Below are 7,963 nucleotides of genomic sequence, written 5' to 3'. Positions count from 1 at the left end.
GCATGTTGGTCTATGTATTATCCGAACGAAAACACTAAATTAGGGGCAGGGTTACGCCTTAGGTTTTGAGTTTGGAGGGGGATATAAATAATGTGCCAACAAGTCCAGTTTGCCGACAAATGTTGACACATCAGTTAAATTAAACAAAAACATAAGCTGAATTCCAAGGTGTCGACGTTGCGTGCCGAAACCTTCAATTTTTGGGGGAATCCCCCCTTAGCTGTGCCCCTCTTTCTTTGTGGCACCATTTTCTGATCGTGTGCCCTGTTCCCCTCGACAGATTGTCCCTAAGCCGTGGCTTTTATCTAGCCACGTTAAGCTTATTTTTTTTGGCTTTTAAGCCGTTTGCTGTTTTTTTTCCGCTTATTTGTAGTCTGGCCAATACTGAAATTCATGGTTTAAAGGTAAAGTAACTGAAATGAATGGCTCCAAAATGTAAAACATAAATTTTCCATTTAAAATATGTTTTAAAGCAAATAGAAATCTGTTTAACGAAAAAAATAAATGAATAAAAACTTGATATTGGCAAGGGTTATTTAATCTTTACTTTATTAATCGATTCCCAGCAGTTTAAAATTTCTTTGCATTCTCAGTTTTAGGTTTTTGATTTACACCTATTACTGTCGAGAAGATTTTATCTCCATGCTCCAAGAGAGCTTATGCAAGACTCAAAAGTGTTAGAGCCGTGTCACATTGACTCTTTCCATCAGGTGAACTGGTGAGGATACTTAGTCTTTCGCTGGAGCAGCTAGAGATAGCAGATGCTATATTAGTGTTCAGAGAATAATCTAATAGAAGTTGGATAGCAAGTAAGTCTGCGGATTGCGGTTTGTCTTGGCATATAAGGCATCAATTTAGTTCTCACTTTATGGGTCACTGAACGCTAGTGATTTATCTGGTTTTATTTTATGCTACAAAGATTTATGTCGGTTATCGAATATGAATAAATGATTTGAGTTTATGCACCACTTCCTCGTTGGAAATGTAAAGCAGACCGATTTAAGGAGTTGGATGGGCGATTGGAAAAGAGATAATATTACATATTTCGACTAAAATTAAGCAACAAGCTAATTTAAACTTTGTGAGGTATCAATTTCAAAAAGGATAACATAAAGGATACAAATAGAATAAACATATGTAAGTATGTACAAATAATAGCGGAAAGTAGAGCATGACATAAAAACAGTAGCACAAACTACTAGAACTCCGTCCATTTTTTGCTTATTCCCTGTATCCTAGCTTCTGAATTTTACAGGAAATACAATTGTCCATCGAGTTGGTATTCTTTCGGAGTCGAATTGTTGCGAACTACAGTATCGGGTCTGAAGCCTGAATCATATTTAACGCCAGTAGCTGGGCAATTTTTCATATGCTGATTTTATACATGAATATTGTAAAGAATGGAACCAAAATGTTTTGGAACCATTTTTCTGGTAATTTGATGCCTCGCGTATAGATGTGAGGGGACGGTCCCATCTCCCATGATTAACTGCGACTACCGATTTTACAACAAGTGTACCAGAATTTTACCAAAATATCTCGGTTGGCGCAAATAAGCAGACAGGTCATCAGAATTGTTTCACTCCTTCTCCCTCCTAATAATTATGGTTAGTGATGCCTCTAGTGGTGTATATCTGCATGATATTTGAGGTAGTGGTACTCTTTAGGTTTTTTGTATCAAGCGTTATATTTGAAAGTTCTTAAGCCGAACTGGTAAGCCATGACAACAAACAACAAAGAGACATAAAAATCAATGAAAAAAAAAACAAACAAAAAAACGTCAAATGAGACTGCGGCCAGTAGAAAGAAAAGAGATGAAAGACTAAAACAACGCGGATATTTCGCCTATGTGTAAATTAGGCGTCCTCAGCACATGATAAAAGAATAAACACCAAACTAAAAACAAATAAAACCACCACCAGTAATAAACAAATACAATTGTCGCTACTGATCCACGTAGGGAATCGAAGCTATTATAGTTACAAAGCGCTTTGAATATTTTGCTCAAAGCGCTAGAATATATTGGAATAAGGTCATGGAATGCATATAAGAGCCATAAGGACTTTAAACTTATGTAAGTATTTTATTAAAACCAAGATCACATAATTTATTGCTTTTTCTGTTCTTGTTTTATTCTCAAACTGACCTCCTCTTCCTTTGCAACCCTTTCCATCCATACTTTTCTCCGTACGTTAATTGTTAATATATTCCGGCTGGGTTAATTTAAGCTTGAAGCTTATTTATTTAAGCCCATGAATTTTACCGTATCGTCACGTCAGAAGCTACATATTCAGTGTTTCTTGTTGATTTTGTACATGCTTTTTTACCAAAAAGTATCCAAGCAGACTTATTGGGCATTATTGTCAGGGTAAGAAACCATGTCGAATTTTTGTTTTTAGGGAGTTGGGGTAAAATTTCAACTGATAATATGAAAATTAATAGGAATTACAGAAACTCATACAAATGTCAATATTTCAGGGATACGAGGGCCAAATTCTCTCCTCTCCTGCGCAAGGTTGGAGAGTAGGGAACACGTGCATGATTGGGGGCGTACCACTATTTGCCTTTTTTGTTAACATTGATTTCTCCAGCTTGCAGGGCTAAATATTTTTAATATTTCATGCCTATAGCTGCATAGCTATTGATAATTTGTAATAGGTCTACCTCATTATTCTTGTCATTTTTAGATCCCTGTCACTCTAATATTTCGAGGCATCATGCTTCCTGAATTGTGATTTCGAAACGAGCATTTCATTTGGAAATACGCTTCTGGAACGGAGAATGATGTTTTTTAAGATATTTTTAGTTCGAAAAGCAAATCATCTGTCAAAGGTATATACATTAACGCCAATCAATCATTGGTGTTTCGTCATGTCGTCGTGTAAGCGTTATTTTCAGGAACTCAGTTGGTTCCAATCAAAATTGCACAACAATTGTGGTTGCAAAGCAAAAATGACAAATTATATCTTAAACAAGAAAAACTATTAATAGTCTTCAATAAGATTATATTTTGGAACCAGAAAATGGCGAATATTGTTAGGTGTATCCCAGGCTTGAAAAAAAGAATTGTAAGTAAACCTGACTTGGCAATATCCTGCGACTATGGTTGCAAACTAATCCCACTGAGTCTTTCACGTAGTTCTATTTTTCTCATGTTGAATTTTGACGTGGATGTCACAGTAAAATATGATTTTCATATTATCTCCGATTTTCAAAAGAAAGTCAGATTTTTGAACGATTTTTATTTCAAATACTTTCTCGCCATTTACGTTTTTTGGGGGGATGAGGGTTCAAGAATCTTGGCAGCAAAAGTTTTGAATATGTCTCATCCCATTGCTATTTCTCCAGCAATAACATCGTCAGAAGAGAATCAAGTTTAAGGGAAATCGTTTTGTTTTTAGATCCTAGTTAAGGAACTTAATTCGTTTTCTTAAGAAAAACTATCTTTGGGGCATTCCATTTAAGACACTTAAAGCGTTCAATCGATAGCGAGGAACTAAACCAGAAGTGTTACCCTCGCAGCACTTTTGTTAGGGAAACCATCCAGAGATTGTTGCAACACTTCATACAACCCAGGGACGTAAATCTTATTATAGAGGAACCTGTAAACTAATCCAAGCAATTCAGGTTTCGCGAATGTAGTTCATCTCTCTTGCAAAAGCTCTGCGGCACAGCTTTTGCATTCCAGTTGCTTTTAATTATTCAAGGAAGTAGCAATTTCTGTAGTGTTTGATCCTTTGGTAGGACAAAGAGCTATAGAAAATAATGAATTCTTTTACAAAGATCCATTCATATTCACAATATTGAAATATGTCTTTGTGCCTTGTCTTCACTATCTGAAGAAGCAAAGATGATTTAAATCGATTACTTCCACTTCGTCTTAACCATGAATGCTCTTTCTTTTATTAAGTAATGAATCAGAACAAATGTTATTTGTCATGTAACAGATCAAAGGTAAACAAGTGAGAGGTGACAAGAAGGGTGGGAAACCACAAAGAACTATCTGTCTTTGCCATAACGAATCTCTTTTTTGATCGATGAAAAGGGCTTGCTTGAATTTATTAAGAATCATAATTGTATAATAAAAGCTGTCGATCTCATGGCTGGTGAAAGACTATTATTAGCCTTATAAATTAGTTTTTCATCTTTTGTAGGATGCTTATCGAATTCTCTACTTCTAAGAGAATATTCTGTTTTTTGGAGGGTCGCCTCTGTGTTTTCAGTAAAGCGCTTAGTAGTAATTTTTGTTTGTTTTGGTATTTACATGTTAGTCCGACAACAATCAAGAATTTTGTTGCTAAAAACTGGTTTACCCTACTGTATACGGAGACAATTAGCTTAGGTTCACTGAAATAAACTACATTGGAACTCTATTTTTAAAAAATTTAAGGTACATGTGTATTATTCAGAACACACTCAATAAGTAAAGTTAGGTTCTTTCGTGAAAAAATGCAGGTACGTTTTATGAGAAAAACCGGTCTCATAGCCACAAAGACAAAACTCAATTTAATTTGTTACGCATAGTGATAGAAGATAGTGTCTCAACATGAATTTTGAAATGACGATTTGGGATTTGCCAAAGACTGAAAATGAGGCAATTATATTTTTCCAGGATAAGGGGTTGTTGCCCACAACAAAACAGTGCGTCAATGGACGCAACTTGACTTTATACTCTTACGAGAAGGAACATTTTTGTTCCTTCTGTTCCTATGTTTAACCTAACCTGAACCACAAAAATAGTTTTGTCGACTGTGTTCTGAATAATACACAGGTATCAATTTGATTACACAGAGCTGATATTTTGATTGGTTTAGGTTATGCTAGGTATTTAGTATAATGGTTTCTGGGTGGCCTCCCTTCCATAATTCTTTGCTGTAATTTCCATAATGTTATTACTAAAGTATTTTATCTTCTTCATGTTTTAAGATATTTCATTAGGATCAATCCAACTTCATTTCATGAATATTGTCGGGCTAATATGTAAGTACTTTCGTTTCCAGTTTCATCTTTGCTCTTTCATTCTGTTCGGAAAAGCTTTGTTTCTTTTTATTTTTATCCGAAAGGACAGTAATCACTGGCCTATCTACTAACAAGACCACTAATAAAACTACTAACGTCTACTAGTAAGACTGATAAAGGAAGTCTACTGATCATTTGCATGAATTAATGTAAAAAAAAATCAAGAAGCGTAAAGAATCGTATTAAAACATAAGACGAGCAGAAACAAAGTAATATTATATTCAAGTTTACGACGACCAGGTACTGCTATCATTGAATAAATAAAACCCAAAAGGAACATAAATTGAAATGAACAATCACATCAAACATAAAGATGAGAGATACTGCCAAACATGAATAAATGAAACCTAATGCGAACAGAAATAAAACAAATAATCCAGCCAAATTTAAAACGAATAGAAACCACAAAAAAAAACAGTAGTTAAGCTATCGCCCCCAGACCTTATACAGACCAGAGCCTCATTTGCACTTTACGGAAAACAAAATATACTTCAAACAGTTTCCTTTTATAGCTATAAAACTATGAAATTGATGATATTTCTAGGAATAAATATTATATTACTTTCATTTTTTCTTGAACCATTCCGGAAATATTTCATACAGTCTATTTTGATGACTTGGATATGCCTGGTGTCTTTTGATTTACCTGTATTCCATCTTTTAAGTCATAATTGGAATGTCAAACTGACCCCTCAGCATTCCCTGAAAGATTAAAATTGATCCCTCAAGCCATTCCCGAGATACTGCAGATAATTTGAGTAATTTGAGCGCCCTTTGACGTTTATGAACAAAATAACTGTCTCAAATTTTTATCAGGCAGCATGGTGCCTTGGCCCACGCAGCCTAAGAAATTAGCAGAAAAGGCTATGGAAGGAAGGCTTGCTGGCAGGTTTGAGGGAAAGTTGTGTGGTCAGAAAAAAGGCATGGGAGGGAGTTGGTTAACCTTCAGTCACTTCTTAAGCTGACCAAGTAGACTAGAACTTTCAACTAATTCGAATGGAATTTTTAAAAGAGTGAGTACCGCCAAAGTTTCTACGACCACCCTATTCATAAGAATTACCCGGGAAAAAAGCTTCTTAGTCCTTTTTTGGAACTTGGTCGAGTCCTGTTTTTGGGGGGACTAGTCATTTTATTTGCATTTGTCTTTCTGTATTGGGGATTTTATAGCCCCAGGTTATTGAGGATATTAGTTTCTTAACTTATCGGGGGGGGGGGGATTTTCACCGTTTTATTATTCCAAATCTTTTTTCCCGGGGGGGGGGATCGTGCCTTAAAACCGTTTTTGGATTTTAGGTACCTCTTGATTCAAGGAGTAAAGGCTGCAGGTTCCAAACTAACCAGGGGCAAAAAGTTTCCTGGTCTATTTCTGAGCCCCTGTCCACACACACACAGAAAATACACGATCCTTTTGACCTAGATAACGAACCCTGAAAGTTTCCAGTTACTAGACACCCAAGATCACACATGTCCACTTTTTCACTATAAAACCTGTTCATATTAACATGGAATTTGAATACTCTACAGGCTTTGCCCCAGCGGCTGTGGACATGGACCCTAGCAGGCGGGCAGGGAATATATCAAGTCCATCAAGTTCAATGTTACCCATCATAAGTTTCGAGCCTGAAAAAATTTGCCCAATTTGTGAAAAAGAGGGGAAACATCGCCAAAATATCAAGTGATCTTAATAACATAAAATATAAAATTTGTCTAATAGCCGTGTCTTCGAGGATGACTTTACCCCCGCAGCCCCCGGGGAAGGGAACTAGAAGCTATGAACTTTGCCAAGTGTTTACCTATAGCATTGGTTTTTAGGAAGTATATAGATACTTCTTGGGGAGGGGATCTTTTTTTGTGGGGGGAGGGGTACGTGGGATGATCTTATCCAAGGAGGAATTTTCGTGGAAGGGATTTTCCTTGGAGGGGGAGCTGGACATCGAGGATTTGTTGAAAAAGATCAGAAAACAAGTTTAAAAAAACAAGATTTTGCAATTGAAAGTAAGGAGGAACATCAAAACTTAAAACGAGGTGAAAACATTAAGAATATGAGAGACGTTGGCCCCTCCTTAATACCTTACTCTTTACGCTAAAGTTTTTTTTAGAATTCGAAAAAAGCTTATTATTCTAATTAAATGACCGTTATGTTTCTTGAGTCATTGTTCAATAATTGGAACACAAATTACAATTTCAGCTTAACCAGCGAGGTATTGAGGAGGAAGAAAAACCCCTCATATTCGTAATAGTTCTGTTTTTGGTTGTAAGTTTTAATGTTGCTGCTTACTTTCACTTGAAAAAACTAGTTTTTTTTTATTAGTTAAATCAAAGAATCAGCTGTTTATTGTGATTCCAAATATGTATCTATTTCGAGTTTGAAGTTAAACATCCCATGTTTTTGGTGCATCAGAAATTTCTAAAAATTATAGAAAAAAGGAGGAAGACATTTCGATAAAATATACGCCGGCAAATTTAGCATGCATGAGCATCCATGAGCTGATATCTGAAGACATTATAATAATAAATATAAATTTTTATTTCCCCCCTGAATGGATACGTTTTTGTGTCTAATTATTATTTCTTTCTTCTTTTTTAACCAGGAGTATGCTATAATTCTTAATAACTATAATTTTGCTATAATATTTCATAACTATAACTCATAATTAAAATTTTTTAGTCGTGAATTATAAAATGCCAAAGGTTTTAATTATCCAAAATCAAATTAAAAAAATTGACGATACAGAGTAACGTTCAACACTTACAGCCTTTCTCAATAGCGCCTAACATTAGAAATTATTATCTGATTTTCTTAATCTTTGTTTAATGATTTACTTTAAATAAACTGCTTTAAAAATGCTTTACTTTTTATAATCATCTGAGTCTGAAAATATTAAATATATCAGTGTTTGACAACCAAGTTAAGAAACAGCTATATTGTTCAATAATATCTGTC

The 7,963-nt window shown here is 35.1% G+C and overlaps 1 protein-coding gene across 4 annotated transcripts in view; it reads left to right on the top strand.

The window, feature by feature from the left end:
• Positions 1 to 660: 660 nt before the first annotated feature.
• Positions 661 to 7,963, top strand: part of LOC136041754 (leucine-rich repeat-containing protein 70-like) — an 88,501-nt gene continuing 81,198 nt past the window's right edge. For 2 of the 4 annotated variants that reach the window (XM_065726531.1, XM_065726515.1), the window contains exon 1: positions 662 to 809. The gene's annotated coding sequence lies outside the window, so the exon portion shown is untranslated. Of the gene's footprint in view, positions 810 to 951; positions 1,138 to 7,963 lie in introns of those variants that run through there. The other 2 variants (XM_065726541.1, XM_065726520.1) reach the window with 2 other exon arrangements.

The sequence above is a fragment of the Artemia franciscana genome, chromosome 2 (assembly GCF_032884065.1).
Source record: "Artemia franciscana chromosome 2, ASM3288406v1, whole genome shotgun sequence".
Lineage (NCBI taxonomy): Eukaryota > Metazoa > Arthropoda > Branchiopoda > Anostraca > Artemiidae > Artemia > Artemia franciscana.
The sequence above is the reverse complement of the archived record's forward strand: the minus strand, read 5'-3'. Positions and strand labels throughout refer to the sequence as shown.